Source organism: Diceros bicornis, chromosome 14, assembly GCF_020826845.1.
Source record: "Diceros bicornis minor isolate mBicDic1 chromosome 14, mDicBic1.mat.cur, whole genome shotgun sequence".
NCBI lineage: Eukaryota > Metazoa > Chordata > Mammalia > Perissodactyla > Rhinocerotidae > Diceros > Diceros bicornis.
Genome location: NC_080753.1, coordinates 62,724,036 through 62,745,741, shown reverse-complemented (window position 1 = coordinate 62,745,741; position 21,706 = coordinate 62,724,036). Strand labels below are relative to the sequence as shown.

Sequence of the window (21,706 nt, the reverse complement as noted above, 5' to 3'; positions counted from 1 at the left end):
CTCCCCACAGGTTGCTGCCTGAGTGTCTTTACCAGATGGCTTCCACAAAGCAAGTGATGAGAGAGAGAGAGAGAGAATATGGCAGGTAGAAGCTATCTTTTTCATTACCTACCTTTGGAAATCACATAGCATCACTTCTGCTGCATTTTATTCCTTAGAAACAAATCACTAAGGAGAGGGGAATTAGTCTGAAAAAAGAATTGTCAAATAATTTTTCAACAGATTTTAAAAACACCACTGTTGTATTGTCAAATTATTTCACTTCTATATATGACAAACACCATAATAAAATATCTTTTTATTTAAAAAATCAGTTTCCTTTTAAAGAAAATAAGGAAAGAAAAAGATTGTCCTTTGTATTTTCCCAACATTTAACATTTCTAGTACTCTCCATTTTTTCGTGTAGATATCTTTCCTTCTGATATTATTTCCCTGTAGCCTGAAGAGCTTCCTTAGCAATTTTTGTCATACAGGTCTGCTTGTGATGAATTTTCTGAGCTTTTGCTTATCTTGCAACCTCATTTTTAAAGGGTGTTTTCTTTGAGTATAGGAATATTCATACACTGGTCCACAGGGGATGTGTTCTAAGATCCCCAGTGAATGCCTGAAACCACAGATAGTACCAAGCCCTATATATACTATGTTTTTTCCTATACATACATACCTATGATAAAGTTAAATTTACAAATTAGGCAAAGTAAGAGATTAACAACAGTAACTAAAAATAGAACAATTATAACAATATACTGTAATGAAATTTACCATAGATCTTAGCAACCGCAGCATATGATTTTTTTCTTTCTGTATTAAGTTGAGAACTTTCCTTTTCACTTAAAGGATGTACTTTAAGCCTTCTTCTTGGCATATCCAAATTGCCCCGAAGAGTAGGACTCTACTTTTGTGCTTTGGGGCCTTTATTAAGTAAAATAAGGGTTACTTGAACACAAGCACTGGGATGCTGCCACAGTTCATCTGATAACCTAGAGGGCTACCAACTAATGGGTGGGTAGCATACACAGTGTGGATATGTTGGGCAAAGGGATGATTTGAGTCCCAGGCAAGGTAGAGCAGGATGGCTTGAGATTTCATCCTGCTACTCAGAACACCATGCAATTTAAACCTTATGAATTGTTTATTTCCGGAATTTTCCACTTAATATTTTCAGACCACTGTTGACCATGGGTAACTGAAACTGTGGAAAGTGAAACCTCAGATAGGGATGGACTACTATATGTACACATAGGTTTTACTTTCAGCACTTCAATGCTGTTGTTCCATTCTCTTCTGGCATCCATGGTTTCACATGAGAAATTAGCCATCATTTGTAGGATTTGTATTGTTATTCTGAATGTTGTGCCTTTTTTTTCTAGCTGCTTTGAATATTTTATCTTTATCTTTCGTTTTCAGCAGTTTGACTATAATGTGCCTAGTTGTAGTTTTGTTTGTATTTTTTCTACTTAGTGTTCAGTGTGCTTCTTCTTCATTATGTAGATTGATGTTTGTAACCAAATTTGAGAAAAATTCATTTTAAAAAAATTTGTTTTATTAATGTGGTATAACATATTGGTTGATATTTTTATGTTCGACCATCCTTGTATTCCTGGGGCAAATCCCATTTAGCCATGGTGTATAATCCTTTTAATATGCAGCTGGATTCAGTTTGCTAGTATTGTTAAGAATTTTTGCATGCATATTCATAAGGGATATTGGTCTGTAGTTTACTTTTCTTGTAATATCTTTGTATAGCTTTAATATTAGGGTGATGCTGGCCTCATAGAATGAGTTGGGGAATGTTCCCTAATGTTCTATTTTTTGGGAAGAGTTTGAAGATCAGTGCTTCCTCTCCTTTAAATGCTTAGTAAAATCCACCAGTGAAGCCATCTGGTCCTGGGCTTTCCTTTGTGGAAGTTTTGATTACTGATTCAATCTCTTTACTTGTTATAGGTTTGGTTAAATTTTCTATATCCTCTGAGACAGTTTTGGTAATTTGTGTTTTCTAGGAAGTTGTCCATTTCCTCTAGGTTGTCTAATTTGTTAGAGTACAATTGTTCATAGTATTCTCTTATAGTATTTTTTATTTCTGTAAAGTCAATAGTAATGTCAATGAATTTTAAAAATTCAGATACTGTAATTTTCATATCTAGAATTCTCATTTTTTCTTTTTATAGTTTCCATTTCTATGGGGAGATACACCATCTGTTCACTCATTATATTCATGTTTTCCTTTAACTCTTTTAACATATTTATAATAGCTCTTTAAAATTCCTTATAGGTGAATTTTGGCATTTAGGCAGTCTCAGGATCTGTTTATATTGAGTTTTTTTCTTGATTGTGGCTTACATTTTCCTGCTTCTTTACATTTCTAGTAGTTTTTTATTGTATGATGGACATTATGGATGATATATTTTCAGAAATTTAGATCATTTTATCTTCCTTTAATTGGAGTAATGGATGTTGGATTTGTTTCTACACCCTAAATTGCTGATAGGTCTTCTTGATCCTGTCAAGCTTGGCTCTATTCTTTGCTATGCTTCTTTATTTCAGTTTCGTCCTTTAGTTCTAAGGCATGGTTTTTACTCTAGTGAGTTATCTAACACTAAAACATCGGATTCTTGGGTCTCAACTGAGTGTTCAAGTCCTTGGCGAAACCTCCCCACTCTGGCTTGGCCAGAATTTCACCATCTCCCAATTCTTTGCAATCTTTGATCTATTCTGTCATTGATAAGCCTCACATCAATCTCTCTTTTCTACATCTATGTGGAAACATTCTACATGTTCTTCAATGGATGAATGGATACACAAATGCAGTATATCTATATAATGAACTATTATTCAACCATAAAAAGGAATGAAGCACTGATACATGATACAATGTGGATTAATCTCTAAGACATTATATTAAGCTAAAGAAGCCAGACACCAAAGCTCACATATTGTATGATTCTATTTACATAAAATATCTAGAATAGGTAAATCCATAGAGACAGAAAGCAGGTTGATGGTTGTCAATGGCTCGGGAGAAGGGATAATGGGAAATAACTGCTTAATGAGTATGAAGTTTTATTTTGGGTGATGGTTCAATCAAATAAGATAGCTCTATGATCCCTGACCCCATATTTCACTAATAATAATTTGATATTGGCCCTGGTGTATGTGTGTGTGTGTGTGTGTGTGTGTGTGTAGCTCATCACAAAATAAATCACTGGAAAAGATATGTCATTTTCAATTTAATTTCTGGTCTATTTCATTATTGATTTATTATATGTGACATTTAAGCAAATGACTTGTCTTTATTAGTCTAGTAACAATCCAACAGATGTGAAATGTGAGGTCCAATATTTAACTCAGGAACTCTAGGATACCAGAGATACGACCTGGAGTCTTGATTACATGAGGGCCTGCTAGACCTCCTGGGAGCCATGATGAGGAGCCTCTTGGCTGTGGGTTGAGATCTAGGGCACTGGACTCTTAAAGATGGAGGTGAAAGCTGCTCCTGGCCTATGTGGGGAATATCTATACAGTCACAACTCTCATTCTGAGGAGGGAAAGTCTCTCACTACCAATGTTCTCTGTTCTGATGGGCACATTACAGCAGCAGAACCCTCCAGGAAGTGGGGCTATGAGCAACTTATAGTTCCAACTATATCGAGCAACAGGCAGGGGAAGTACTATGGGTGGACTGTCTTGGTGGAGATAGGCTCCAGTCTGCTGAGGGATCAGGAAACTGTCCCTGAGATGAGTGTGGGGGAGGAGATAGACAAGGTGTTAGAGGAGGGAAAGTGAAAGACAAATAATGGTCCAGTCCTGGAGAATTTGCCCTCATTCCCTCAGAAGAGGGGATGATATTTGGAGGAAGCATATGGCCCTTTTGGAAGTTAGAAAAGAGAGCTGTAACCCTGGCAGGGAGAGAGCTCTCCACAACCTGGTCAAAGAGTCAGTTATAATGGGGCCTGGGAAACACCTCAGGTGTGCACAGGAGCTACATGGTGGCCCTGTGGATTGCAACTCTGACAACAGTTGCAGACAAAAGCCCCAGCTACATTTCCTGTGATACTGGAGAATTTAAGTCATTTGGGAATCATTTTTGGTTATCACTCCAAAACTTAGTGGCTAAATTTTATGATTTGGTGGATTGACCAGGAGGTTTTTCTGCTTTACATAGCCAGGGCACTGGAATAACTTGAAGGTCCAAAATGGCCTCAGTCACATGCTGGCAGTTGGTGCTGGCTACCAGCTGAGAGCTCAGCTGGGACTGTCAGCTGGGGACCTTGGTTCTCCTTGCCCTGGGCTTTTCCGTATGACAGCTTGGGTTTCCTCACAGTATGATGGCGAGGTTCCAAGAAGGAGTATTTCAAAATGCAAAGGGGGAAGCTGTATATCTCTTAAGTGCCAGTCTTGGAAGTTACACAGTGTTACATCCTGACAGTTTATTGGTTAAAACAGGCACCTGGGCCAGACTCAAGAGGAAGGGACATAAGCTTTCCCTCTTGATGGGAGAATGGTGAGATCACAGTGCAAAAGAGCATTTGTAAGGGAGGACATTGTCTTGGCTGTCTTTGGAAACACAATCTACTGCAGGGTCCTTCCAGGTGAGGGAAAGGACCCAGGAGAATGAGAATCTCAGTGATTCTACCATAGTAGACAAAACTTAATGCTGTGCTTATGAAGAAATTAAATTATTTATTTCTCACAACAATATAACAGTATAACACTACCATTATGCCCATTTTATGTGTGGAGAAAGTGAATCATGGAGAAATTATGTAATTTTTTTAAGGTCACATGGTTAGTAAGCAGTAGAGCAGGATTCCTACCCTGTCAGTATAGCTCTAGAATCTGCACCTCCATTGCAATTTGTACCATCTAGACCTCTAGATCTTCTTCACACAGGGCCCCATAGGTATTAATCGGGGCAGAGAAGATAACAAATGAAAATTTCAAAGCTCATTTCTTCTTGTTATGCTTTGGGAAAGCCCATCTTTTCTTATTATGCTTATTATCCTTTAACCTCTATTTTTATATCTAATTTCCATGGTGCTGAAATTTGCAGGTTTCTCCTGTTTCCTGTAAGTGGTCTGCTTTATCCTTATCACTTAAAAACACGATGCTGAATTCCACGATCCTTTCCTTTGTGACTTTTCCCTGCTCGACAGAGCACAGGTAATTGTACTCAGAGATATTTTCCAGCCTTGAAGGAGCAGCTGCTGGCAACACACAGGGCATTTGAAGCCTGCAGGTGCTCAGTTTCACATATTCCTGGGAAACTAAAGGCTTCCATTGTGGGAACAGTACAAGTGATCCATTGATTTTTGCTTTAGTGGTGAAAGCAACCACTTCAGCCCTGCTCTATAACATGCAAACTCCAGTGAACCTGGCATTTTTCCCCAAATGCAACAGGTTAATAGGCTCAGCTACTGTTCAGAGAGGTGAGTGTGTGTACATACCTGTGTGTCTTATAAAACAAAACCTGAAGTCTAAAAGAGGCAAGTGAATACTCGCTTGTTCTTTAAAGAATGACAGTAGAGCCTTGCGCTTCTCTCCCTTGTTCCCACAGTGGTATTTGGAGGAGACTAAGGCACCCAGGGCACAATAAACACAATATCTGTGTTAGAGACCTGAGAACAACGACAGGGTGGGGTGTGGTTGTATAAGGCAGAGAGTCTCATCTGCTTTTTCTTATCGTTGTTTATTTCACAGTTCTAATATCAAAGTTCACACAATTCTTGTCACTTTTCTGTTATGGGCCCCAGGTTCATTTTGTCTCTACTGTCCCAAAGATTTGTGCATAGTAGGTATTCATCATATATTTGCCAAATGAATTAATGCTAAATTTTGCTTTTTCATTGAAGAACTTTATAAAATACAATGACAAAGGAGGCTTAGATCTTATTGCTAATGCCAGGATGTCACAGACTTTTGTGGCTGAGGTGCTGGCATCATCTTTCCATACGCTGAAAACCAGCTGGACATGCACAGTGGAGGAAAGGATCGGCAAGCAGTGTGCGTGGTGCGCAGAAGCCTATTTGAGGTCCCAGGAACCAGTTGCTCTATGGATACAGTGACCTCATCTCTGGAACGTCACTCATGAGGCTACTCCAACACATTGCAATACAAGTGGGAATCCAGTCCACATTGTCCAGAGGCAAAACAGAGGCCATAGCGTACAGTTGTCCCCCCTTAACCACGAGGATATGTTCCAAGACCCCCAGTGGATGCCTGAAACCACAGATAGTACCAAGCCCTAGGTATGCTATGCTTTTTCCTATACATACAGACCTATGATCAAGTTTAATTTATAAATTAGGCACAGCAAGAGATTAACAACAACAATAATAAAATATAACAATTACAACAATATACTGTAATAAGTTACTGTAGACCTTAGCAACCTCAGCATATGATTTTTTTTCTTTCCTTATTAAGTCAAGAACTTTTACTTTTTCACTTAAAGGAAGTACTTTATGGCTTCTCTTTGTCATATCCTAATTGCCAGCATCACTACTCTTGCACTTGGGGGTCATTATTAAGTACAATAAGTGTTATCTGAACACAAGAACCGTGATACCACGACAGTTGATCTGATAACTGAGACGGCTACTAAGCGACTGCCGAGTGGGTGGTGTGTACAGCGTGGATCCGCTGGACAAAGGATGATTCATGTCCCAGGCAGTATGGAGCAGGAAGGCACAAGATTTCATCACACTACTCAAAAAGGTGCACAATTTAAATTTTATGAATTGTTTATTTCCAGAATTTTCCATTTAATATTTTTGGATTGTGGTTGACTCCAGGTAAAGCTGAAACTGCAGAAAGCGACACAGCGAATCAGGGGGGACTACTGTACACATGTGAAAGCACTGACGAATTTCACCCACGGGCGGGCCTCACACGGAGCCTGCTCACTCTCATTTAGTTACCAATGTGGTTGATCCATTTCCCATGCAGGTTAGAAGCTGTAGGTTAAGTGGGGTGGGGTGAGGCTGCTAGAGCAGGCGGAGCAAGTGTCATTACGGCCCCTCCCGTGTCTTGGTGGAGGTTGCTGTTTTGTCACTGTGCGAGCCACTGAACCCCCTGGTCTCAGCACCCCTCTTGGCCCCCGCTGCAGGTGGCTCGTGGGAACCTGTTTCTCTTTGCTGCTTATGGGGGCTCTGACAGCAGTAGGAGGAGGCCTCAGCCTGGATCACTTGAGAAGGCAGTCAACGACGTCTTCCTTGGGCAGGTTTCTTGTTTTTTTTTTTTTAAATTAAAAAATTTTTTAGAAAATTCTGTTCAGAGCAAGTAGTTTTAACGATTTGGGATGAAATTTGTAATTTGTTCTCCATGGTCAGTCTTCCCTTTAGTTAAGCAGCAGTTGCCACATCTGTGCCACCGTGACCCCGTATCTGACAGCTGTATCGTGACAGAGGTTTGTTTGTTTCTGAGCATGGATTTTTGAAATAGTTTTGTTTCTTGGGTTTATAACTGTGGCCTAAGTCTATATGCCATGAAGACAGGGCCAGAAGCGGATGCCTCAAAATGTATTTGCAAAAAGAAACTCATGGAATCCACTCTGTGAGAAGGACAGTTATCAGAACTTAAAGTTATCTCTTGAAAAAGAAGGAAGTTGGGTTTTTTTCTGATTAAAAAAGTAACATGAAGTCACTTTAGTAATTGAGAAAATATAAAAAAAATGGGTGAGAAGAAAATAAAAGCCACTGATAATACTACCACCCAGGTGACTATAGTTAACAATTTAGTGTATATACTTCTACATATTTTCCTGTCTCTGATTATTTCATTATTATTTATTATTTCATAATCATTTTTTACAAATATTATTTCATTATTATTTTTTACAAAATGGACTGCAGTGACTTCTGACACCAACCACTCAGAATTAGCACAGACAGGGTGAGGGCTCGCTCCTCCACAAGACTGCGCTCACTCCAGATAGCAGCTCCTGGCTCGGGGGTCCCCAGGCCCCTGTATCCTCAGGTCTGATAACTCACTAGAATGACCCAGAGAGCTCAGAAAGTGCTATACTTATAATTCAGTTTTGTTAGAGCCAAAGGATATACAGAACCAGCCAAAGAAAAGACACATACAGTGAAGTCTGGGAGAGTCCCATGTCCTTTCTGCGTGGAGCCAGGACATCTTACCTCCAGGCACCTCAGTGTACAACAGTCTTCGGAGTACTGCTAACCGGGAGGCTCTCCCAAGCTTCAGTGCGTAGTGTTCACTGAGGCCTCACTGTATAAGCATGATTGATTAAATCACTGGCCGTGAGATTGAACTCAGTTTCCAGCTCCCCTCCCCTCCTGAGAGGTTGGGCTGATACCATATGACTCAAAGCCCCCACCCTCGAATCCCAGGGTTGGTTTTCCAGGTGTGGTCAGCCCCGTCCTGAGTCAGCCCGTTCGCATAAACGATCAGGGCTCACCATGAGTAACAAAGACACTCATATGGCTTGGGAAAATCCAAGGATTTAGAGGCTACATCCCAGGAACTGGGGACAAAGGCCATCCCAACTCTTTATTACATAGGAGAGACCAAACTATATTCAGTGCTATATTTCAATGCTTCTAAAATGCATATATTTTTCCACATTTTAACATCACTGAAAATGGGATATAGCTTACTATTGCTGCTGCAGTTATAATAGTTGTGGCATAGTTGTCATTCTTTCAACTATACACCAAAACTTGTGAAGTGGATATCAGATGCTTGGAGGAAAGTACTGGAGACAGTAGAGGAGCACCTTTTTGAGAAAGGCAATACCACAGAAGCTCTTGCTGGTGTAGAGGATGATACTGGGTGGAAAAATGTAGACAGCAACGTTGCTGAGCTTCAACCTTGGTCAGGAGAGTTGGACTCTGAAGGTGAAGAAGCTTTAGGGGCACCTGAACTAATTTGTTTTCCTTATAGCTTTCTTTTTATGGATGTACAAATGTTTTTTTCCCTTAGCGATAACACAATATAATTGGTGCATCGTATAATCAAAGGTGTGATATATTCAATGAAACATAGAATATCATAACGATTTTTTTCTCTTAGTATATTGTGAGCATCTTTCCACATCAAAATACTTCACATTTGTCATGATATATAATTTTTTATTGCATTGCTATATAAAGATTTATTGAGCAATCCCCTACTTTTGGACATTTGTGCTCTTTTCATTTCCGCTATTAGAACAAAGGCTGAGATACATGTGGTTGCATGTACATTTTGCACACTTGTCTAATTGTTTCTCCAGGATAAATTCCCAGAAGCCTGATTTGTGGGTCACAGTATATACGCATTTTAAAAACACACTAGCAATTTCCTTCCAGTAAAGTTGTCCCTATCCACACCTCTCCAGCAGTAGCTGAGAGTCTGGTTCCCATACCCAGGCCCACTCTAGTCTTTATTATCTGTCAGTCTCCTGCCAGTACTGCCCCCAACCCCTCTACCACCAAGTATTCCGTTTCAATCTGAATTTTTTTGATTATCAGTGAGGTTGACTATTTTTAAAAATATGTTACCAGCTATTTGTACTTTGTCTTTTATAAATTGCTTATTTGTGCCCATTGTACTTTTTTGGGGGGATTGTCTTTTTTCCTCACATATATTAGAAATATTTTTTCCCAGTTTTTGGATTGCCTGTGAATTTTGGCTTAAGTACCCTTTAATTAACGTGTTGTCCGGTCTCATTCAGACCAAAGACAATCAGGCCCAGATGATGCGTCAGAGGGAACTGCTGGATGGCCACCAGTGCTGCCCTGGGGGAAAGGCAGGCTGCATGACCATGGTGACCCCAGGGGCAGGTCTGTGAGCCGACTTGGGGTTAGAACTCCGAGACTGGCCAGCATCCACTCGGGTAATTAGCAGTCCCTTCTTGCTGAGTTAACGAGGCTGAGGCTACCACCTTGGGCGAGGACTCCAGGACATGGCGACGCCATATGTGATCCAAACTCATAGCAGCAGATGCGCTTCATACGTCTGTGGGCCGGTAACACTGGGTAAAATGGGGAAACGTCCTCAGTAAGAAAACAGGTAGAAAGATTGCGGTGCCCGCTGCATCTGACGAGCTGGCGTCCTCTGTACCCATTGTGTTCCTTGGCAGCCTTTTCCCAGAAAGGAGAATTCCTCTTCTGTACCTAAGGGCATCTCAGCCTCACCGGGAAGTTTTATTAGGAGGCAATGAGAAAATAATAAGCCCTTTGACAAGGCAGTTATTTGTTGTTGAGAAATGGCTCTTGGCTCCCTGTCGAAATCACCAACATGAACCTCTGTAAACCATTTAAAGGGGCCGAGAGAGGCCCAGGTATGTTGGACCCAGGACCCCCTTGTCAACAAAGTCAGACAGTATTCATTTCACTCACAATATGGTCGACTTTAGATGAATCTCTGTTCCATTTCTGAAAATTGATGATATTTTTGCATTTTGAGGCCTCTACTTTTGGTAAAACAAAGTCATGGTATTTGTTGGGAGAAAATAACGGAAAGGAAGCTGACATTTATTAAGGGCCCACTATGTGCCAGACACTGTAGCCCTTTAAAATATGTTACCTCAACTATGGGGAGTGGGGGATTCATCTGAGACCTGCATGTAACTTACAAGAGACTATTATAAACATCACAGAGGGCATTGTGAACAATTAGGAAAGTTTTTTTTTTAAGGCTTCACTCTTAAAAAGGAGAGGTAAGGACTGAAAAACAAGCAACTTTTCCCGATCATTAAAATCAAGTTACTCTTTTGTTCCATAGATCTTTATACATATGTGTGTATGTGCGTGTATATATATAAAATCAAATATATATAGTCAAATATATGCATAGTCAGATATATATATATATATAATTTGACTCCACAAGACCCTAATGCTCTCCTTCATTTGGCTACAGCTAACCTTAGCATCTATCTCTTTGGGGTGGCATGGAGGACCACAAAGCTTTGGAAGGGAGAGAAACTTCTAATTAAATCTCTTTGTCAATTTCTTACAACAGCAGAGCAGAAAGAACATCAGTGGAACAGAAACAAGTCCCTGCTTTCAGAGGTGGCACAAAGCTACAGAACCACCAGGTGCTTTGTGCTGGTCAGTTCACATCCACGTGGCAGGCAATATGGCGTGGACAATGACCAATGAGATTGATGTTAGTCTTGGGGGCAGGAGTGGGATCAGGGTCCTGGACACCCCTGAGGGGCCACTCATTAACCCATTAGTTACATTGGGGGTAGGCCTGGGTGAGGGAACAATTGACAGCCTTTGGACACCAGCTGTCTACTAACTAGTACCTAGCTCAACCTTGTACAACCTGTATGGCCACACCAGAGGATATCAGGCAAACATCAGACCTGCTGGCAAGCTCCTAACCAGAATGACTTCCGGGTATCAGAGAAGAGCAAAAGAGGGTTCATTTGAATAGATGGTATAAGAAGCAAGCTCCTATGTGGAGCATTTAGTGGAATTCCTATCCCACAGGTTGATCACTCTCTCTCTCAATCCCGCTCTTTCTCTTTCCTAAACATCAACTCCCCTCAGTTTCTGCTGCTTATTTGACTCTTATCTTACGCTACATGATTTTTTTTCCCTAAGCATGTGGATAGCCTTCTCAACTAAACTGTACCCTTGTGTTATCTGTTGCTGCCAAAAGACTCTGAAATTTCACAGCTTAAAATAATAAGTATTTATTATCTCACATAGTCACTGAGGGTCAGAAATTGGAGAACAGCTTAACTGGGTGGGTCTGGCTCGGGTCTCTCACGAGGTTGCAGTCATCTGAAGGCTTGACTGGGGCTGGAGGATCTGCTTCCACACTCACTCCCCTGGCTGTGGCAGGAGACTTGACTTCCTCAGTCCCACCCTGTTCCTCACCATGTGGTCCTCTCCACAGGGCGACATGGCAGGAGGCTTCCATGAGTGAGCGACCCAAGAGAGAGCAAGGCAGAAGCCAAATCTTTAATAACCTAGACTCCAAGCAACACACCATCACTTCTGTTCTATACTGTTGGCCACACAGATCAACCCTGATACATTGTGGGAGGGACCCATACAGGATGTGGACATCAGGAGACGGCATTGTTGAGGGTTGTCTCAGAGGCTGGCCACCATAATCCTCCTTTGAGGGATGGCTGATTCTGACACATCTTTTGATGGCCAATATTTGACACAGGTCTGATCAGGTAGCAGGTACCCGGTGAGGTTTGTTGATAATAAAGAAATGCTGGGCACTTACCATAAGCTGGAATTAAATGAAAAATACTCCTGAGGATGAAGCATAATCAGAAAGATTTCCTAATAAACATAATAAATATGGCAGAGTATTTTTCTGATTTTCAATTGTTTTAATTTATATTAATAAAGTAAGGCTTGAGCCTAAGTAGGATACAATTAAATGTCTAGGGGAAGATTTGAAATGGCTCTAACTGACTATTTCCTCCCTAACTACTATGGCAGGCAGTAATTCTATTCAAAACCGCCAGAAGGATAAGGCATCATCAGAGAAAGATAAACCTCAAACAATTGTTTTTTTAAAGAAAATGTTTACATCCCACATTATTCCAAATGGATTTATAGTAAGCCCTTGCCTTTTTTTATTCTCAGAAAACTGAAGTTGGACTCCTCGAGAAGAATGATAAATCTAAATTCAACAGCCATTAACTAAGGATTTGTTTATTTAGATAGACTTGAAGGAAGATGTTATCTCCTCTCCTCGCTTCCTTGTTCTCAGTGAGTTCTTAATTCCCAAGACAAGAAAAAAAAAAAATAAAGTATTTTCAGGGTAAGATTGGTATAAAAAATTCCCCATCATTTTTTCCACTGTTTTCCAATTCACAGAACAATAAAGTTGAAGTGAAAATAAAAAGACAGCTCCCGTTTATTGTGTGCTTATAATTTGTCCTGCGCTGTGCTAGGAGGTGGACTCTTCTTTTTTTCTTCTATATTTCTTGGTGAAGTGGGACCCAGACTAAAGGAGGTGAAGTAATCTGCCCGAGGCCCTAAATGCAGTGCGTGATGTCCAGGTCTCTTAACCACTGCCTTACCCACCACAGTCTAGGAAATATAAATCTTCCTTCAAGAGCAAACAGCACCAAACTCTAGAGTTTATAAAACTTTATGTGAGAAAGGACTGGGAGGGCCGGCCCCGTGGCTTAGCGGTTAAGTGTGCCCGCTCCGCTGCTGGTGGCCCGGGTTCGGATCCGGGGACACACCGACGCACTGCTTCTCTGGCCATGCTGAGGCCGCGTCCCACATACAGCAACTAGAAGGATGTGCAACTATGACATACAACTATCTACTGGGGCTTTGGGGGAAAATAAGTAAATAAATAAAATTATTAAAAAAAAAAAAAAAAGGACTGGGAGAAGAACTGTCAAACAGAGAGAGTGAAACCATAAACGCCTGCCTCCTCTTGGTGAGCTTGATGTTGTTGGGTTGAAATATAATGAAACTGTAAAGCCAATAAGACCCGTTGTCACCAGAATTTGGCTTACGAGTGAGATTTTGGGTCAGTTTAGATATAATGAAAGCAAACTTTGTGAAGAAAGAAACAAAAATGGAAAAGATCCGTGTACTCATCAGCCTCGTGTGAGCGCAGCACTGCAGCGGAGCGGCACGTCTGACCTCATCATTTCCACCATATGAGAAATGACCACTCGACCAACTCTTGACCTAGAGACTGCTGGTTCTTTTATCCTTCAACAAATATTTGTTGGCCATGGTATATCCAAATTGCTTTGTCCTCCAGAGCTTCTCTCCCAGCACCCACACCCACACTCGGCAGAGAGTATATCTATGGCAGGGGTCGAGGTCTGGGTGCTCTTGTTGGGAAATGGAGGGTCTCACTTCTCAGTTTAAGGAACCAGTGGAAATACCTAGAAAATGCTTCCCTGCAAAGCATTCCTGCTTGACCAGCAGAGCTCCTTCTGTGGTCTTTTCTGAGCAGTGAACCAATTCCCTGAGGCTGACAAGAGCCTGGAGAAGTCATTGCTGCCTCCCGTCCAGGCCCCCAGGGCCTCACACGGGGCAGTGACAGCATGTGAGAAGGAAGCGGCCATAACAGCTACAAAGGCCCGTCTGCCTCCCTGGGAGGTCGCCTCTTCAGTGGGAGAGCGTGCTCTGGGCCCTCCCGGGAGCCGCTTCCATGGGCATTCCGATTTCTGGCCTGCTGGCTCCTGGAGGTGAGAAGTGAAGAGTGAAACTCCTCTGGGTAGTACTGAGCCTCACTATTTTGTAGCTATTCTAAGAAGTTCCCTGATTCTATAAAACCAACAGCAGCTTCCCTGAGCAAGCCCTCTCTATGTGAGGCAGCAGGGCGGCGACGGAGCTTGTGGGCTCAGGAAGCCGCCAGCCAGAGTAGCCACTCACTCAGTAGCTGTGCCCACTCATGCTGCCATGGCTCTGTGCCTCAGTTTCCTCACCTGTAAAGTGGGAAGAAAAGGCTAACTGCCTCATTAGGTTGTTGCAAGAATTAAAAGGGATGTTATGTTGCGAAAATTTACAACAGTTCCTGGCAAATAGCAGGTGGTCAGTAAATGTAAGTGTTACTTCTCCGTGTGGCTGAGTGCATTTCATTCAGTCCCCACGACCCGGTGAGTGAGTGTTGTTATGAGTCCATTTTACAGACGACAAACTGAATTTGGAAGACATTCAGTCACTAGCCAAGGTCATGTGGAACAGGACAGATTTGAATCTAGGGCTGTCTGATCGAGAAGCAAAGTTGGTAACGGAGGCAACACCCTGCCTCCCAAGGCTGCACAGCAGCAACGGCAGAGGTGTGGAAGGATGCTGGGGAACTCACTGACGGACCAAATGGGCCTCATTGGTTCCTTCCTCCTTTGTTCATTCACTCATTCATTCAACACATATGAAGCACCTGCTACATGGCAGGTAGTATGCTGGACACTGGGGAGTAATGAGGAGCACTGCAGACACGTCCCTGCTCTCAGGGAGCTCACAGTCAACAGGGGCAGACCTCAGTCACACACAAATCTGTAAGCGCACAGATTCACGTGCTGAGTGAAGTCAAAGGGTGGGGGGCTCCGCTGGTGTGGGATCTGGCCTAGTCTAAGGAGTTACTTTCTTGAGGAGTGGCTTTTGAGCTGAAATCTTAAGGAGGAGGAGTACGCAGGACGCAAGGGACACCGGGAGAGAAGAGAGGCTTCAGGCCAGGAGTGCCTGGGGCAGGGGGCCTGAGGATTGTCTGCGCCCCGAGCGCAAGCCAGGAGGCTGTAGCTCTGAGAGCGAGGAAGGCTGGAGAGGAGGCTGGAGAGAGGCCTGGACTGTATCAGGCAGGACCATTAGGCCTTGTTGAGGATTTTGCTCTTGAAGTGTTTTAAGTAGACGAGGGATATGGGGAGACCATTTGGGTTCATGGGATCCTTCTGGCTGAAGTGTGGGGAACAATTCAGAGGGGCACCACAGTGGAAGTTAAGAGAGCAGCCAGGTCTTCAGTTTTCTGCTCATCAAAACCTTTGTCCCCCGCCTAGAGAAAAAATCCTAGACGCCCAGTACTCGTCTTTAGGGTCATCAATCACAGGCCTGTTTCCCTCAGTTCTCGTCTGCTCCCCTCCTCTTCCCTCGCGTCCCCCTGCAGGCTGTTCTTATCCCGCATCTGCCCCTGGTCCTCCTCCACTGACCATCCTTCTCCTCCTCTCAGCCTCTCTTTTGTAATCTAGAAGTTACACAGCGCCGTCTTCCTGGCAATTCTCCATTAACATCAGAGTTAATTATCAAAATTTGATTTGCTAGAGGGCTAGTGTTTCATTTTAACTTTTCCCGAATTAAAAGCATTTTAATAAATGGCATTTAACATACCAATGAGGTACAAAATATAAAAATAATTTAATTTCTTAACACAAGGCTTTTATTTTTTCATAAAATGAAACAGAAGGTATTCTCAATGGGAAGCTCCTCTCCTTGACCACATTCTCATTGTAACCTGTAATTTTGCTGTAATCATCTCATACGTCACATTGTGACATATTTTCTAGGGGGAAAACGACAAAGAATTGGTGGTCACAAACAAAAGCACTCAAAATTGCTTTCTGTACTGTCCTCATCCCCTGCCCCCAGGCAGGGTTAGCGAGCCCTTCAGAATAGGGTCACCACTGTCTCCTCATTGCCACAGTGTCACCACTCCCCCCATCTTGGCCTGAGGTATGAGGAAGGCTGGCCTCCCGTGATTCTAGACAAACGTAGAAAGGGGTTGTCCTCTGGCTTGTGATAAGCGTCTGCTGAAAATATGATTTCTTTTATTGCATTATGTAGAGAAATAAAAATGCTTATAAGTGTGTTTTATTATTTGATCTGAACATTACCTCTCATGGCAAATATTATGGGTGTCATTATCCCATCAACTATGTCTACTAAAAGTGACATTTCTGATTATCATCCCGGTTTGAGGAATTCTGACCAACGGGCTCTGGAATGGCTTTCCAAAGCGTTCCTCACCTCTACTGCCACTCCCCAAACAGCACTGCCCATTCCCACCTGTATCTTATTGACCCTGGTACAGGGAAGGACTTTTCTTTCTGCAACAGGCAAATGATCAAAGAGAGACGCGGCCACATGCTTCTGCCCTGAGACAGCTCGGTGGGTGTCCTGTCCGCCCCAGCTGGGGTCCGCCATGACACTGGACACACCGTGTACCTGTGTCCACTGCCTGAGAAGCAGATGGCCCGGGTCTATCTGCATCTATGCTTGTGACTCCTCTAGATGGCCCAGCTCTTTGCTGTATGGCCCGGCTCTCACTTTGACCCATTTCGGCTCTTCTGCATTTGGTGTTTGTCAGGAGCTCCCTGTGTTTGAACCTCCTCTGGGGACTGTGGCTTACCTTGGCTAGTCCCTCTGGCTGGGCGCTGGCTGCCTCATGCTAATTCTGGTAGAGGAAACATCTTGTTCTTGCTGGGAATAGAACTTTCTCCTCATGGCCCCCCGGCCCCCACACATTGTGGGCCAATTGGTCAGTGCTCTCTGCCAAAGGAGGAGTTAGCAATGTTTTAGAATGTAAGGATACTTCTGAGCTCAGTTCTCCTTGTTCCAACGGCCCAGCACATAAGGTTACCCGGGGCACGGTATTATTCATCCTCTGTTCTCAAACCTGAGCCCACCTCAGAAGCCCGGGAGGGCGGTGAAGACAGATTGCTGGGCCCCATCCCAGACTTTCTGATTTGGTAGGTCTGGGATGGGGCCAAGAATTTGCTTTTCTAACCAGCTCCCTAGTGGTGCTGCTGCTCCTGCTCAGGTGTTGGAGAGAGAACCAGCCAGCTGGCCAGTGGAGGGGAGAAGGCTGGTCAAACCTTCTGTGACCTACAGCTAGAGCTGTTCACCCAGCACACAGAGACGACACGGAGCACCTCTGAGCTGCCGGCAAAAGCCCAGCTGGGTGGTGAAGGTTGCAGCCTCTCAGGAGAGAAGGCTCTTTCGCCTAATGGCAGAGCCACCTGTACTGTGTGGCTGGAAGGCCATGAAAGATGGACTTGGGAGTCAAACATGCCTCAGTCAGAACCCTGCTGCTGTAACCTAAGGTTTATGTAGCCTCTCTGGCCCCATGGAAGAGGATGGAAGCATCTACTGCATGGGTTGTGGTGGGGCTCCAGTGAGACACGTCCACTCCTAGCACAGCCTAGGGTGGAGAAGGAGCTCGTGAAAGGATAACTGCTATTGTTAATAGACCTGTGGTATTACGATTTATGAGAAATACATATTCGGTCTTTGTCCAGGATTCCTGGCTCACAGCTCCTAAAACCCTTGAAATTTCCTGTGATAAATGCAATAAAGGTGTCCTTTGTTATGTTAATGAGGCAACTTTTGGAAAGCCCTCAGGTAACCTAAGGATTGGGGCTGATTGCCAGTGGAGCCAACGTGTGATTAGAGGGTTGGCTATCTCCTGATCTCCCGGGAGGGGAGAGGAGCTGGAGGTGGAATCAGTCGCCAATGGCCAATGATTTAATCAGTCATGCCTATGTAATGAAGCCTCCATAAAACCCCAAAAGGACGGGGTTCAGAGAGCTTCTGGGTTGGTGAACACTTGGAGGTCTGGGGAGAGTGGCACGCTCGGAAAGGGCATGGAAGCTCTGAGCTCTTTCACCATACCTTGCCCTATGCGTCTCTTCCATCTGGCTGATCCTGAGTTATATCCTTTTATAATAAACCAGTAATCTAGTAAGTAAAAAGTTTCTCTGAGTTCTGTGAGCTGCTCTAGCAAATTAATCAAACCCGAGGAGGGGGTCATGGGAACCTCTGATTTATAGCCAGTTGGTCAGAAGTACAGGTAAGAATCTGGGCTTTCGACTAGGGTCTGAAGTGAGGGGACAGTCTTGTGGGACTCAGCCCTTGACCTGTGGCTCTGATGCTATCTCCAGGTAGATGGTGTCAGAATTGAGTTGAATTCTCGGACACCCTCCAGGCATCTGAGAACTACTTGGTTGTATGTGTGGGGACTCCCTCTCCCCCCACATTGGCATTGGTCTCAGAACACCAACAAGAAGATCCAGCAGGACATTTCTCTCAAAACCCACTTCTGGTAGTGAGTGTGAAGGAGGGGTCTTTGTGGAGGCCTTGCAAATGGGATTTTCCTAGTTATTTTTCCACCCCATACAGAGTTTCCGTTGGGAGACTACTGACAGGCCCCTAGGGAGAAACAGAAACCAAATGGCCCTCACCAGTGCTGGGAAAAGCAGGGAAAGGAAGTGGGAGAAAAGGAACCACAGTTAACCGTGTGCCTACCACATGCTAGGCATTGTGCTATTTGAGGAAGGCTTTGTTTTCATTTTACAGAGAAGGAAACTGAAGTCACGGAACTTGTTGTAGGGAGAGGCAGAGCTCTTGGATTAGCTCCAAGCAACCTCATTTTAGAGATTCTAAAACCAGAGAGGTTAAGTAACTTGCTCAAAGACACACAGCTGGTTTATTGATAGAGTTAGGACAAGTCTCAGCTTCTAAAACCTGGACTTGTCACATTGTGTCATAGCTTCCTCTTCACTCTTTACCTGGAACAGCTAAACCAGGAGAAAAGGTGTACAGGCATTTCAGCACTAAGTAACTTTTTTGGATTTTATTGTTGTTGTTGTTGTTTTAAACAAATTGAAGCTGGTGTTGGTTTCTCCTTTTAGGGGACTAACCATTGTTCATTAAGGGAGACTGGGAGAATCCCTTTTGATGACAGGCTTTGAAGTATATCACCATTACTCCAGCAGTCATGCCACTTCTGAGGAAGGATGACCGACCAGTGACCCCTGCTCAAGGCAGCTGTCACCTTCAATTAATTTGGATCTCAAAAGTTTTGTGAAATGTCCTGTCCCTAGAGAGTTCATTTTTATAGATCAAATAATGCATGATACATGGCAACTCCAGCTCTGGGGCAATTCCAGAGCCCAGTGGTGGATTTTCAAGTCATCACTAGCTAGGGAAGAGAACTCGGCTCTGAAAAATTAGAAGTCGCCCCAACAGAGCAGAGTTGGCTGATAGTTAATATGAAGGGATCAGTCTTCTTGATTTCCCCTCTAGCTGAATCACCACTTCCCTACACACACAAGCACACACACACCATTTCCTCTCTTTCCTTGCATCCATAATAGGGTCTGCATGATTGGTTTCTGAATAAGTCAATTATTCATTCAAATAAGATAACTGAGGTATGATTCTGTTGGGGAAGAGGGAGAATCCCCCTCCGCCCTTTCCCTTAAGGTTCTTATGGCTGGCCAAATAATTAAAAGACAGGTTAGCAGGAGAAAATAATACCAAGTTTAACAACATGTATATGTTACTGCCCAACGTGGGGCCTTCTGCTTGCTGCAAGACATGCCAATAGCCAAGAGGCAAGGAGGTAGGAGAAAAAGGACTTTTTTATTACAGCTTGCTAGCAAGAGGGAAGATGGCCGACTAATGTCTGAAAAAAATCATTTTAAAGGGGCACAAAATCTTAAAGCAGTTATATAGACCAGTGGGTTATAGGGGAAGGGGTTAGGAATGTTGACCTTCTGGTGTTACAGACTGGGAGTTGCCACACCAGATCTTTCAGTTTTCATTGATGATGGCTATTAGCATAGATTCTCTGTTCGGGGGTCATCACATTCCTAAGGAACTCAAAAGAACAAAGTTATCATCCTATTGCAGCTGGGAGGTACACGCACAAGCAGAGGTCATAAAATCTACAGAGCAGTTAGATCTCCTGGAGGGTGCATATCCAGCTGGGTTAGTTAGTCAGAGGTCATTCAAAGTTACAGTAGGGTTTCTTTTCCACAATGGCTTCCCTCATGTCAACCTTGTCTTGAGCCTGTATCATATACATGGGAGAAACCAGGGAAACTGAGTTTCTCTACAAAATGACAGAGATTTTCATCTTAAATACAATCTTCAGCTAAAGACAAAGGAGGATGTTGGGAATAGGGAGGGAGACAGAAGGGAGACAGAAATCACAGTAATCAAAGGTATGCAAATTTAAGTTGTCTCCTTCCATACTGAAAAGAGTTTCCAGAGATAAGATCATCTTCCCCTCTTTCCACTACAGAGAGGGAGATACCTTTACAAATGGAGATTTCCCTTATAAATGTAAATGTTTGTCTGACAACTCTTTGCAGGGCCACCTAGAGAATGTGGCCTGGGTGAGACAGAATTTTTTTTGTTGTTGTTAAGATTTCATTTTATTTATTTATTTATTTATTTGTGAAGAAGATCAGCCCTGAGCTAACATCCATGCCAATCCTCCTCTTTTTGCTGAGGAAGACCGTCTCTGAGCTAACATCTATTGCCAATCCTCCTCCTTTTTTTCCCCAAAGCCCCAGTAGATAGTTGTATGTCATAGTTGCACATCCTTTGAATTGCTGTATGTGGGACGCTGCCTCAGCATGGTGAGAGAAGCGGTGCATCAGTGTGCGCCCGGGATCTGAACCCGGGCCGCCAGTAGCGGAGCACACGCACTCAACTGCTAAGCCATGGGGCCAGCCCCCAGAATTTTTGATAAGATGGGCTTGTGGTACCTTTCTTATTGTAACATCTATTTTACATTATATTACAGCCATCATATGGTAGTGGCTCCTTCCTAAAACAGGTCTTCTATGTTAAATTCTTTATGCAGTTTGGGGGAGGTCAAATGTCTGTCAGAGAAAATAATCAAGGTAAAGATATATATTTCAGGGTGGCTAATTTTGATCTCCCACAATACCATACAAACGTTTGGGTATTTTATTTTTAAAAATCTAGTAGTAGAATGTCTTAACTAATTAAAAAACTCCATCACAATCTAACTTCACTCTTTTCTCTGTCTGACATTCATTACACAAACATTTGTTGAGCATCTTCTCTGTGGCAGGCATAGTTGTGGGTACTTGGGATCCATCAGAGAAGAAGCACAGCCTCCCGCCTGCCTCATCCTGGCAGTGGCGAGACAGCAATGAACACCCGACTTCATAGATAAGTACATTTTTAAGGTGATAAATGATAAAGAAAAAGGAAAAAGTAGAGCAGAGAATGGGGGTAGGGAAAGTGGTGTTGAGAGTGTTTGTGTGTGTGTGTGTGGGTACTTTTAAACAGGGTGCTCCAGACAGCCCCACCAGGAGGAGACATCTGAGCACAGACTTGAAGGAACTGATGCGGTGAGCCAGGGGAGGGCTGAAATGAGAAGGGAAACAGATGTTCTATCTGGGGATTTCTGGTTCTGACTCAAAGGAATCACTTTTCTAGAAGCAGCGTTGGAATGAGGCTTCTTGATCATGGAAACATCTAGAAGTTCTCCAATTTTC

The 21,706-nt window shown here is 43.2% G+C and overlaps 1 long non-coding RNA gene across 3 annotated transcripts in view; it reads left to right on the top strand.

The window, feature by feature from the left end:
• Positions 1-21,706, top strand: part of LOC131414180 (uncharacterized) — a 70,624-nt gene that overhangs the window by 25,842 nt on the left and 23,076 nt on the right. The window contains exon 4 of one of the 3 annotated variants that reach the window (XR_009222149.1): positions 11,857-13,159. The exons of the other annotated variants lie outside the window; for them this stretch is intronic. This is a non-coding gene — a long non-coding RNA (uncharacterized LOC131414180). Of the gene's footprint in view, positions 1-11,856; positions 13,160-21,706 lie in introns of those variants that run through there. 3 annotated transcript variants of the gene reach the window in all.